The sequence below is a fragment of the Acromyrmex echinatior genome, chromosome 6 (genome assembly GCF_024713525.1).
Source record: "Acromyrmex echinatior isolate Ae372 chromosome 6, ASM2471352v2, whole genome shotgun sequence".
In the NCBI taxonomy this organism is placed as follows: Eukaryota; Metazoa; Arthropoda; class Insecta; order Hymenoptera; family Formicidae; genus Acromyrmex; species Acromyrmex echinatior.
The window spans coordinates 16,169,639-16,184,252 of record NC_141857.1 but is presented as its reverse complement, the minus strand read 5'-3'; the positions used below and the strand labels follow the sequence as shown (position 1 = coordinate 16,184,252).

The following is a 14,614-nucleotide window of genomic DNA, read 5'->3' as shown; positions in this document are numbered from 1 at the left end:
TCATAATAGATTGAAAAACATAGAGATATGCAATTTCTATAAATGAATAAAAATGTAATCAGGATTGAAAAGGCATAGACATTTGCTTTATACAATTCATATAAATAAATAAAAATGCATTTAAAATTGAAAAGGATTCATTTTAACATTCATGAATCCGTATTTCTGAAAATCTGAATTCATTTAATCCATTTCAATCCATTCTCGTTTGCAGGGCATATACGCTATTTTGTATGCATGACCAGATCCTATATATAAGAGATTCCATGATATGAGAATAATACATGAGTTTCCTGAATTTTTAGCATCAAATGGACTACATCCTGATTGTAACCGTTAAAGTTTCAATATATTGGAAACTTGTAGAGACTTAAAATATATTAATTTTTGTAAGTCGTAATTTAATTTTTTGTACTATTTGAAAGAATATGTATGTGTGTTGACATTTTATTAGTTAAGATTAAGTAAACATAATGTGCTCTGTATACATTAAAAATTGTCACATTTTAGGCTAAAAAGACAAATTTTAATGTATACAATGTATTTAACTAAATTAATTGGATGAAAATATAATTTCTAGCAAAAATGTCAAAAATATATTATTTTTTAATAAAAAGAAATCAAAATCATTATATATGCATAAATAAACAAAAAAAGAAAAATAATGTTATAATAGCTAGACATGATATGCATTCCATTTAAATATAATTATTTCAGAGAATTTAAACGGAATTTCTCTCAGAGAATTCGTAATTCTATTAAGTTCAAGAAACTGTTTTTTTTAGAAATTTATTAATATTATATATTTATTATCATTATTTATTATACATTCTTTTCTAGAAAGTCATATTATCCATGAAATTATTTCAAACAATTCAAATATCAAAATTCCTTATAAATTCCTGTTAATTATTATATTTAAAGTATTTTTTGAAAACTTTTAATTGGCTAATTTATGTATATAATCTATCTATACAGCTAACGAAAAAATTTTACAAAATAAAAATTATAAGATAGAATAAATACAGGTGATAAAAATAATGTCTATCTAGATATCGATTTACAAACAAAAGAGAGAAATGATATTATACATGAAATTCAGAAAGAACAATTGAAATTATATGTTAATAAACAGAATGAATTGATAGATAAATATATCAAAATTATACAACTAAATTTAATTATAAATGCACAATAATATTTGTATTATGTTGTTTATTAATTTAATAATGATTGGAATTAAAGATAGTAAAATGGCAGATGTAATGATAGAAAAATATATTTTAAATAATTATCAAAAAGCAAAAAGAATATTAATAATTTCATCGTATAGAAAAAATTAAGTATATATAAAAATAAATGTTTGACTTGCATTTTGACAATTTTATCGACAATTGGTTATTTTTTAAATTTTCAAGTATATTGAATTTTATTTCAACGTTTATTTGTGAATTTTTTTAAATAATTGTTTGCTGCGTTTAATCATGCGTTTTATACAAACTTGTCAGATGAAAATTTTGAGAAAATGTATATGTAATGAAAACAAAAATAAAATTGAAATTATGTAAAGTGCAGAAATTTGCAGGTAATATATTTTAGAAATTTCCTTAATATTATGTAGTAAAGAAGTAAGGCTTGTTTGACAATGTTACGATTGGCTATTCATACCACTTGGAACAATGGAAAATTAGGCATCATTGTAAGTGACTATGATCAATCGCAATGTAGTCAAAGGGAACACTCCAATATTAAACTATAATTTCGAAATTTAACGAAATTAAAACAATTTATTATATTGAAGATATTGTTATTATAGATACTATAATAAACTATTTTCCTATTTGGAATATCAAAGAATTATATGAATGTGCTCTAAATCATAACTGATAATTTATTAATAATAGTGATGCTTTTGTAAACAAGTACATATAAAAACTTTCTTGTCGTCACAGGCCACTTCTCCTGGGCCATCTCTAATCCGCAGAGAGGGTCCTGTTGACGCACATCTATCTTCATCGGCCGGTGCCTTTAGTAATTTTTCTATTTTTCTATTTTACTAATGAGAACTTTATTTCAAATTGATCAATTAACGATATGCGCTATCGGAACCTTCTCAATCCCTAACATATATGAAGTATAGGATACAGCATAATACAAATCTTATGAATATTCATAAAATATATCATAAAATTAAAATATCTATATACATACATTATCTTAATTTCACGATAATAACGTTACGTGGACGAATAACTATATATTATCTAGTTAAAATTTTTTAATATTTTATCTCTAAATCAGAATTTATTAAATTTATAAAGTTATTTGACATATATAAAATTTTTTGTTTATATAAAAAGAATTTCTTTAAATCTTTTCTAGAAAATTTTTTTGTCCTAATTTAAAAAAAAATATTGTTTATTTTGTAATCTTGTATATTTTACATTATTTTAATTTATTATTACGTTAACATATGAAACAAAAAGTAAAAACAACAAATCTAATTTTATTTTATTTATGGATTCCTTTATTTTTAAAATGTTTTATAAATGTATAATATGCTTGTATCATAATTTATAAATTATTACATTGCTGAGAATATTATATATTTTTTTATACTAAAGATGAAAAAGGCTTTCATGCAAAACATGTTTTTCAATTTGTTGAGCACTTATAGATATTTTACATTTTTACTTTATTTTAATTTTTCTTTTCATGATTAATTTGTATCAATATACATGATTATTTACATAATACTATGATTATTTAAATACATGTGCATATATATTACATATATAAAAGGTATACATATATATATATATATATATATATATATATATATATATATATACGTATACCTTTATATATAATATATATATAAGAATTATTTTACATTTATTTATATATATATCATTTATAGATATCAAAGTGATCAGTCAAATTCATCTACATTAGCTGAAGTATCAGTTTTAAAAGAGATCAAAGATAGTGACAACAATAAAGAAATAGATGATAGTTTCTTAAAATGTATTGATGTGAATAATATACCTTAAACAGAATCGATATCTCTTAATAACACATATGTGATAGAAAATTTTTCTGAATTAGAAGGTACTATCACAAAAGTTAATTTGTATGTATAGTGCGTCTTTCAATGTGTAACACACAAAATAAAATACTTTTTGTTGTGGCGTTTATATAAAGAATTTATACGAAGGTGACTGAAGCAATGCAAGTCAGAGTTCTTAGATTTTAGTCGCTGCTGTACATGCTTAAAGCATATTGTAGAGATTGGGGGGATGAGCTAAAAGAAACGATCTGCGATGAGAAGAGAATTCTATAAAAACCTTTTTGCCGTCGCAGGCCACTTTTTCTGGGCCATCTCTAATCCGCAGAGAGAGTCCTGTTGACTCACATCGGCCGGTGCTTTTAGTAATTTTTCTATTTTTCTAATGAGAACTTTATTTCAAATTGATCAATTAACGATATGCGCTATCGGAACCCTCTCAATCTCCAATACACATTCTAAACATAGCAATGACTAAACTTTGAAAGCTCTGATACAGGCGCATCATTCTTGAAAAGTATCGCATACGAAAATATAGGCAAATCTGTAATATTTGTTGCTTATATCATAGTTTTTTACATTTTTGTATGTGATACTTTTTCAAGAATGTGGCTTCAAAGAAAGATAAATAACTTTTGCGTATTCGCTGCGCGTCTAAAGTCGCTGGGTTTATGAAAAAAATGCCAGAGCTGCTTTTTACACTGGCACCTATATTTAATAAACTTTTTTCTTTTAGTATTCGTCTAAGAAAAACCCTTTACATTTAATTTATTTTACATATGATATTAACATACAATATAATTAATAAGTCAATGTATGTATTTATTAATTATGTGTAGTAAAATTTTATTTTTGATAAAATTTGGAAGTATTATAACAGTAGAACAAACGGAAAATAAATTAAATAGAAAATAAAATATTGAAGCTATCAAAAATATAAAAAGTGATAATGATCCTGATAGAGATTATAAACCATCGGAAGGATTCAGCTACTAATACTGATTATGAAAGCGATGAACTTATAAACGAAAATGAAGTGAATACATTCAATTGGTTAAATATATTGATTAATTTTAATTTATCATCAATGGCAAATGCAGTCGGTAAATCAAAATGTGATGATGCACATCCTGCGGTTAAAAACTCTTCTAGTGGCATAAAGAAACATTATTGTCTGTATTGTAAATTACCACAATCAAAAATTGCAAGACATTTAGAAAATGTATATTCAACTGAAGAAGATGTTATGAAATTCGTCACATTATCAAAAGGATGCCTTGAACGAAAAAAAATAATTAAAACAATACGCCGGAAAGGAGAATTTGTATTTAATATAAATGTTAAATGATGATACATTCCATGTTGCTAGACGACTAAACACTAGATTTAACAAGGGAGCTTCTGAATATGGAATATGTTAAATGCTATGGTTATTTTTTTAAAATACTTTATAAAATCATATTCGCAAATGTATAAATGTAAGCTATTTTAGAAATCAAACAGTAATAGTTCTCGGACGATTTTCGAAAGAATTCATGAAGTAACTTCTCTAAAAAAAGTAGTTTTATTAAGAGATGATGCTATAACATGTTTTATAAGATATAACGAATTAATTATTCGATAACATTGTATGAAATATAAGCTGTAACATCAACATGACATGGTACGGAATCGATTACGAATGCTTGGGCAATTTTTAAAAGCATTACGAGAAATAAATAACAAAATTATAGATTTTGCTTCATTATTGTTTGAACCGAAATATTACGATAATTATATTAAAGCAGTTTATAAAGTAGCTCGATATGATGAAGAAATTCAAATGTTTGGTTATACAGCATTTCAATTAAATACATTATTAAAAGAAGTTGACGAATTATGGTGATCACAATGTATTAAAAATCATGATCCTAGTAAAAAGTGGAAATAGTTCCCAGTTTAAGCGACATAAAAAAGTTTTATGATCATGTTAATAATAAGAGATGTGAGAGAAATATAATCTTTTCAAAAAGAATTTTCTTATGATACGTAGCTGCCTTTGGGTGACTGTACATTAACTTCTCTGTAAATATATTAGGTGTTGGAATTAATTCGTAGCGTTTTTTAATGAAAGAATGTTATTTATTTCACATGAGCATTAAAAAATACATTAATGAAAGTACTTCCCATCACTTGTAAAACGCTACGAATTAATTCCAACACCTAATATAACAGGAAACGTGCAGGTGAAACACAAAGAATATTATCAGAGGACTTTTATACTTATGAAGATTTAAACGAACAAACTGATCTTGATCTCTTTCAAATTCAGCAAAAGAAATCGCATTTAAATATGTGTGATTTCAAATTAGAGGAAAACTAACTCAGACTATTTCTGTCTTACTACATTTTGATCTTTTAAATTGTATAAATTTATTCATACAGTGCCGAGCTCAAACTGAAGTACATCCAAACAATACCTCTATGTATCTCTTTGATATAGTAAGTTTCCATAAGTAAACATTTAAAAGCGTGTGATCTCATGCGAAAATTTGCTCATAAATGTAATGCTGATAATCCTGAAAGACTGCGAGGTACCCTTCTTATTGTTAGAAAACAAATAGCAACTAATTGTCATAAATTAAAATTAACACAACAGGAAGTATCCAAATTAGCGGATTTTATGGGAACAAAAAAGATATGCAATACTATAAATTACTTCGAAAAGAAACTGATATCCTCGTTATCAGTAAATATCTAGATGCTGCAACAGGTACAAATGATGATTCTAAAGACGATGGTGATGATAGTAATGATGAAAATGGTAATCTTTTTGATGATGAAAATAATAGTAATGATGATAAATAATAATAGTAGTATTAATTGAATAATATTATTACCGATGATGATTTCATTAATGATGATAATAGCATATAAGGTATAAAACAGCAATTATTATTATTGCGTTATAGTTCTTAAACATTATATTATACAAAAAAAAGAAAATTATTTTATATAAACGTAATTTGTTTTCTAACAATAAGTAGGGTATCTCGCAGTCTTTCAGGATTGTGCGGGAATACATCGCGCGGAAAGATTTGAGTGAGAGAACGGCACACGGTTGATATGATACACGACAGTAAAGAGAACTCCGTTTCTTTGTAATTTAACAAAAGAATTTTCTTTAATATACACAGTTACAAATTCAAAAAATATAATTAATTAAATATTAGATTAACAGAATATTAAATGCGGTCACCTTTTCCAAATACAATTTGGAATCACGGTGATGGAAAATCTCGGCGATTTTCGCGGCACTTCTCGAAAAGATTCGTTTTATAGCGGTCTTCACTAAGCGGTTAGCACGGCGGTTTTACAAAGCGAGACTATGACTCTAAGAACTCTAAGAAGTCTAAAACTCTAAGGACTCTAAGAAGGAGGACGGCGAGATCGAACCATTTATTGCTTTCGGCCTGAGCTTTCTTCTTGGGAAAAATCCAATAAAATTTTGCCACAATCGTAATTATTACGTGGCATTAGGTGTACAAAATTGATTGGCGCTTTGGATTCTTTTCTAACGACGTTCAACGTAACAGTCCTGCGCGACAGAAAATCCGTACGTGAGATTGATGACAGCGCGTGACGTATTCGTCGGAGCGCGGCGCTCGCGTGCGCGAATTGAATTGTTCTAGAACTTTCGAGTGTCCGTTACCGGTGTCTGTTTGCGTGTACCGAATTGTTTTAAAAGAACAAAGAACGCCAAATCGCTGATTTTTAACGAGGATTAAGATCATGCTCGAGATGAAATCACGAGCTCACTTTATGCGTGCGTTCAATGACAATTACTGTCGGTCGACTGAAAGAATTCTTGCTTTTCTTTCGAATTACCGATTTCAAACAAGGATCATCAGCATTACATTTATGAACAAATTTTCGCATGGGATCACACGCTTTTAAATGTTTACTTATGGAAACTTACTATCAAAGAGATACGGATTGCTTTTGTGTACTTTAGTTTGAGCTCGGCACTGTATGAATAAATTTATACAATTTAAAAGATGAAAATGTAGTAAGACAGAAACAGTCTGAAAATGTTATATTATCTACAGAATATTATTTTTTTATTTATATGTTTATCTATCTTTATCTATTTGCATTTTATTTAAGTTTCATTCAAATTTTGTCTGTTTATTTACAGATAATAAGAAAAAGAACGACAAATCCAAAGACAAATACTAGTAAGTTCAATATTTTTACATAATCAGACTCGAAATTATACCTAATAGCAGCTTATTTGAATTTTAAATATATGTTCCTATTATACACTTCAAATTATACACTCATGTAAAATAATAATTTAAATCAATTATAAATCTTTATATTTATTTACAAAATTTTATCTTTTTAATTACAGAAAGCAAAATGCAACCAAAATATAAAGGTATACATTGGAATAATAAGGAAAAACAAATAGTACTAAAAACATTTGGCACGTATTTAAATACTTATAAGTGGCCTATAAATAAAGAAATTGCAGCTCTAATAAATGCTAATTCCTGTTTACAAATTTACGCGAACTGTGAATCAAGTAAAAGCTTAGTTTAACAATCAGAAGAGTTTATGTAATAACTCTTAAGCATTATGCTTTATATCATCATTGAAATTTTAATATATTTTCTTTTACAAATTTCATTTCCTTTTTTTCAATAAAAATTAAAGGTAAGAACGATTTTAAAATATTCAATAGTACACATTTTAAAATACTCAGTATTAAAATACTCGATATTACAAATTTTGTTATGTTTAAAGTAATTAAAAATGTATTTTTATGATTTATGTTAGTAAAAAAGAATATATATATAATTAGGGTATGTAGGCCGGTTCTAATTCGGGAGCTCCAAGAGAGGATGAGGGACAGGGGAGGAGACCCCATACCCACGACTTGGGAGGGAAGGGTCCGCGGGGAGGGGAGGCGATGACGTCATAGTAAGAGGGGGAGGAAAATGACATCATGGGTGAGGGGAATGATGTCACGAAAGTGTGCGGGGATGACGTTACGGGGAGTGATGTCGCGGTGGATGGCGGTGCGAGAGGGGAAGGAAAATGTCCCAGGTGTGGAAAATTACGTAGCGGGAAATTACATAGCAGGAATGTGCGGAAAATTACATCCGCATGGCGGTGATGACATTACGCGGGGCCAATGGCGCGATCCGCTGCCGCCAGTTCCCATCGCTGCCGTCGGGCACGCGGTCTTCACCGCGCGCTATACTTACCATGCATACTTATCATTTTTTACGGCGTCGCCATTTTCTTCTCACGTAATCTTCCCTTCAGCATCTAGTTAATGTGATTATTCATGAAAAATTTTTTAGTCTACCAAATTATAACTATTATTAATTTATTATTAATTTAGAGAACGTATTATTATTAATTTAGAGAACGTATGTACATGTATACGATGATACACGATGATAGAAGGATCGATTAATTGCAGACACAGAGATATTTTTATTTTAAACATTTATTTATGCCATACACTTACTATTTATACTTACCGTATTTCCTTTACAGCTTCCAAATCATTCCTGGTACGGATCATTTTCGCAATTGATTAGATCATAAAGATCTTAAATCTATCGCAGTAACGCTATGATATAGTTGCGCGATGTATATATATGTGTGTGTGTGTGTGTATGTGTATTTATTTTTTCTATCTTCCTATATATACATATATACATATTGGTGCGTCCTCTCTAACAGGACATCAAACAAGTAATTCACCCTAGTTATGACGTCAGCGATACCGTATCTGGAACAAAAGAATAACAATATGCAAATAAATAAAAAGAGATATTGGGCTAATGGAAATTGGCGCTGTAGTGATTCCGCTATTATTGATGAGAATATCAAAATATCATCATGAACTTTTCATATCGTTTAAAATAATATGCATAAGATTAGTATTATATACTAGTATATCAATTTGTTTTTTCAATGTTTCGAAAAAATCGGGATAAATATCCGGATGAGAGTAAATCAAAATCAAAATAAATGACTGAATGAATATATATATAATATATATATATATATATTCATTCAGTATATACATATACATTCAGTATATACATTCAGTATATATATATATATATATATATATATATATATATATACGTATAAAATGAAATGATATATAATAAATGATATATAATCTATAATCGCGACCCATCAACATGAGAAAATATCGATACCGAGATTTTTAGTCGTGATAGAAATAACTGACAAAATATTCTCATCTTGCTCGAATGCACCACTACTAATTACTGAATTAATATTAGGTGTACAAATAAGTTTCCGCCGTTTGACAAAAGGTGCCACTAGCAAACTATGGTTAAAATTGTCTGATGTAAAACATTATATCGTAAGGTTGGATATCTGTCAACAATATAAGCTTGAAATACTAGCGATTTTGTATCAGCATCATATATTTTTTTTTGTGCGAAATGCCGAGTTTTGAGCCGAAAAGCGTCATTTGCGAGAACTTTTGATTTACTTCTTTAATTTGAAGAAATCTGCAGCTGAGACTCATCGATTGCTTGTAGAAGCATATGGTGAAGCTGCCTTAAGTGAGAGAAGTTGTCGTGAATGGTTTCAAAAATTTAAGAACGGTGAATTGGATGTCGAAGACAAAGAACGTAGCGAAAGGCCGAAAGTGTACGAAGACACGGAATTGGAAGCATTATTGAATGAAGATTCGTGCCAAACGCAAAAAGAACTTGCACTTACATTTTAACTTACATCAATAAAACATTATGTATCGTTCTTTCACAATAAATGCTTAATTTTTGATAAAAAACGGCGGAAACTTATTTGTACACCTAATAATATAACTCACATTCTTCTCATCAGCTCATTATCGCTGATATCTAAGATGATTTTTAAACCGTTCGACGGTTCCGCCCACTGCCTGAAAGTTCAGCGCAATCTCGCTTAAATAAGCCGCTTTTTCCAGCAATTGACGGATCTGCATTTATACAGGGTCCGGCAAAATGATCTCCCACATTTTAATCTTTAATAAAAACGCCATTGTAAATGTTATTTAGATTTTATTTTTATTAACTGAAAATTTATGCTACGCCATTTGTTTTTATTGAGTTTTGAAAATTACGGAGTCCAAGTGGCGATCATTTTTTTCGATACACATTCGAAGCTGATTTCTAAAAGTTTCCATCACTCGAGCAATAATTTGAGGCGATATTCCTGTAATTTCTTGGCGTATTGCTGCTTTCAATTCGTCAATGGTTCGGGGGTGATGTTGAAAAACCTTCGCTTTCAGGTAGCCCCAAAGGAAAAAGTCGCATGGGGCAAGATCGGGTGAACGCGCAGGCCACCCAACGTCTCCACGTAACGAGATTACGCGTCCTGGAAACATTTCCCTTAAAACGTCCATTGTCCTTCTTGTCGTATGAGCCGTAGCTCCATCCTGCTGAAATCACACATCCGAATGTTCAAGTTCTCTAAGTTTTGGTTCCAAAAAATTGCGTAGCATGTCGACATATCGATCGGCAGTTACGGTAACCGTCACGCCTCCCTCTTCAAAAAAATAGGGACCCCAAACGCCAAAAGATCCAACAGCACACCAAACGGTAACAAATGGGCTGTGAAGTGGCCTTTCATGGAGCTGCCGCGGATTCTCTGGTGCCCAGTAGCGAAAATTCTGCTTATTCACACCATTATTCAGCCAGACAGATGGAAATGAGCTTCGTCACTCATTATTAAAAGAGCATTTTGTGGGACGTTTTGAAGAATATCGTTGGAGCATGCTCTGCGATTTTCCCAGTCCCGTTCATTAAGTTCTTTCACGATCATCATTTTGTATGGGTGGAACTTCAGATCAGTGTGTAAAATTCTTCTCACAGAACGATCTGACAAACGCAAAGCAGAGGCATGTTTAACAGCTGAACGGCTAGGAGATCGTTCAACTGCTTCTCTTACAGCTGCAACATTTTCAGGTGTCCGAACACTTCTGGGTCTACCAGTTGATTTTCTTTTTAAAGCTGAACCTGTAGCTCTAAAATTTGAAACCCACAACAGTATTGTTTTGCGATCTGGAACTGGAGCATGTCTACCAAGCACGAAGTGAGTACGAAAAGTTCTTTGCGTCGTAATCACAGATTCGTTACTTTTCATAAATGTTTCGATAACGAAGGCACGATGCTCGTCCAATTTATGACGACAACTGAAATGGCAAAGCGCGAGCTACCGACTACGCTAAGCTCCCCCTCTCTTCAGTGGTTCGGGGATAGTGGCGGTGCAAAATGTGGGAGATCATTTTGCCGGACCCTGTATATGAAGCATATTCAACCAAAGTACCAATGTTGGCCATCTGTTTTCGCAATGATTGAGACTAGCATTGACTGATTGACGAATAGGTCGAGTGACAGACTTGACAAGCAGACTAATTGACCGCGAGGGCTGTGCGAGATTTTATACAGTAAAAATATTTGTGGAACATGATATCATTCCGAGAAAAAGAATATCTCGATCAAAAGTTTACACATCAGCCGAAAATTATATCACGCGATTGAACGATCTCAAGAATAAACTTCAGCATTTTTATCAGTTACAATTAGATCAGTTATTAGATCGTCATAATCAATATATCAGCGGCAAAAAGTATAATGCCTCGAATAAAAGTGTATGCCTTAACCAAAAAGTATATGAGAAGACATAACGCTTGAAAGATTCCACCTCAGCATTTTTGTCGCTTGCAGCGCATGCTTCGCATTGAAGCGCAGTTAAACGTATATTGAACAGCTATCAGATTATATTGAACAGTTATCGGATTAATATATAACAGATATATCAAACTAATATTTAACAGCTATAAACAGCTATCAGACTAATATTTAACAGCTATAAACAGTTATCAGGCTAATATTTGACAGCTATAAATAGCTATTAGACTGATATTTAATAACTATAAACAGCTTTCAAACAGAGCTTAGATCGTTATCGGTCTATTTTCAACATCTGTCTAATATAATTACTTAAATCTACCTAAATCTAATATAATTACTGAAGTCTACTGGTAAAGATAACAGAAAAAAAACGTATTAATACGATAACATACATTTTATTTAAAAATCTTATAATTCTTTCTGGCATTGCAACCACCAGTTAAATATTTTAAATAATTTTGTAAATCACAATTCTTTGTATGTTTTCCACATCGTATAGTATTACAATCATCCAAATTAGTTAAAGATTCCACGTCTTCGTAAACTACATCCAAGATCTTGATGTATATACGTTCTTGCTCATCGTCCAGAAGCAAGTGCCACAACCACGTTTGTATCTTGCGTCCCTTGACGTACACGATAGCATCATCTTTAAATAGCTGCCGTGATCAGGCGTTTTACCAAGCCGTACGGGACCATCCTGTCCTCCCCATTGCAATTCATGGTGAGAAGCACTCAACCAGGAAGTGCAAGATCTGTCGGATCTTGTCAAAAATTTCCATGGCACGGGAATCATAAAAATGCGTAAAGAACGATTCCTTGTTTTAGCACTTCTTTGACGATAAGTCTTTTTTCGACGATGAATCCTTGCAGATCTTTAAACGTTGGTATGACCATGACAAGCAATTCTTCAAGATTGTGCTTCATCATAGTTTTCCTTTCCCTTTTGAAGTTCTAAACTACTTGCTGACCTTGCAATTTACATAATCTTGCGCACTACGTTGGACAACAGACAGCATTCGATTACACGATCGTGTATGATGAGGCAATAGGGGGTAGTATTGGTGGGTGGTACATTCTCCTTGCAGTCAAATTCTATGCGTACATCCACAATGGTGATTCGTTTTGTCGCGAGCAATCAATGACCGCAAAAGACTCTTTCTCGATAAATGAGAGCACGTTGAGCAGCGTTTCGAAGCAGTTAATTCCATGCTTTATGAAAACGCGTGTACATATCAAACAGGATAACGTATCTTTTTCGCCAAAATCCAGATTTAAATCATCGTACGAATAAAATTCTGAATTTAGATATACTTTCACGTTATTCAAATAACAATCGTCGAACCATCTTGTGACATGATATTCTTTCGCCCAATCTGCAGAGATAACGTATCGCGGCTTCTCAAGTTGAGTCATCGTTTTGACGGCCCATGAATGCTTGGTCGTATTCTGTAACAGAGAATACTCGTACAGATCCCACGAGCGAAAACTCATGCTCAGATAATGATCGCTTTCCAATGCTCGCAGCATTGATAATTTATTGATCTCATTTAACGAAACGTGAGGCATCTGCCACTGCACTTTGAATAATTCAATCTCAGGCTTCGTCGCAGGATTTCCTACCAAGCAATTGTAATCGTTGTGCGCTCATATCAAAAATAATTCATGGCGAGAGTTGACGACCACGCATTTGTAATCTTCGCAAAAGCCCAACAGCATGTTGAGTGGCACGCAAAAATTAAAGTGTTCTTCCTCCAGTGTCGGATCTAGAGTTCCATTCTGCGTTCAACGCAATCAAAGCTTTGTTGTGTGTCATTAACACATAGTTCTGTATAGTACTGGTAATTCCGACGTTTCTATTGCGGACAATCTCCACACCATTGAATTCATATCAAATTTCATCAAACATAAATGCCACGCAATTATTTCCAAGTGTCGTTGACATTTGGTCATTTTTCTTCTTCACCATTAATCTTTCTTCAACATAGAGAAAACATGTTGTCGAACGGCAACACATGTACAAATCCTGCTGCTGTATAAGTATCCGTATCTCGTTGCTATGTCTAAACGCAGTGTTGGCGTACTGATTGTACGCGTGAGTCTCACTCTTGATGATGCGGTTGTCAAAGATTGGCTTACCGATAATATTCAGGATATCAGCCATTTCGACGATGAAACCCAATGACTTTAAAAATGCGTTGGACACAGTGAGTTTTTTCCAGATGTAATCTTTCCTATAAAAGGTGTATTTCTCGTTTATTTCGACTGTTCGTTCAACACAAGCATCTCACTTAGCAACGCAATAACCTAACGATGATCTCTTCTCACCACGCGAATCGTCAGATCCGTAATGCTCCGTACAACGATCAGAAGATAAATGATATGCCTTTCCGATATCTTATATCTTGGCGGCACGCTCGGTGAAAACTCGTGTATCGTGTGCATGCATCTGTCGTTAATGTCCGCACCCGTGGTTACGTTGCATTACGTATAATATCTATGTTGATGATATTTATCGGCACGTCCGACTCATGCCACTGTCGCGATTCCAGCACGCGATTCGACAAAAATCCCAGCAACGAGCCAATGTTATGAGATGCAACATTTATCCGATAGGTGCATTTAATCTCGCTTCTTATCGTATTGTTGTTGGCGCGATTAACCAGCGGGAAATCTACATTCTCCTTGCCCTTTGCATCGTGAGAACGTAAAATTTCACGCTTCAGATACCGCTATATATCGCGCAGTTTGTACGATTCTTCGGGAATGACAATTTCCTCATAGTAAAACTTGTTGTTTGTTGAATTTATATTGGTTAGAGTATAGTACT

At 31.9% G+C, this 14,614-nt stretch overlaps 2 pseudogenes across 1 annotated transcript in view; one reads left to right on the top strand and one right to left on the bottom strand.

Annotated features, from left to right (window-relative positions):
• Nucleotides 1-14,614, bottom strand: part of LOC105144016 (uncharacterized) — a 94,248-nt pseudogene that overhangs the window by 3,945 nt on the left and 75,689 nt on the right. Inside the window, exons 7-8 of the transcript XR_015545288.1 lie at nt 8,602-8,855; nt 8,320-8,383 (exon numbers count right to left, since the gene is read on the bottom strand). The product of XR_015545288.1 is annotated as an uncharacterized LOC105144016 (transcript). The remainder of the gene's footprint in view (nt 1-8,319; nt 8,384-8,601; nt 8,856-14,614) is intronic.
• LOC147909594 (uncharacterized) lies at nt 1,646-6,246 on the top strand (annotated as a pseudogene).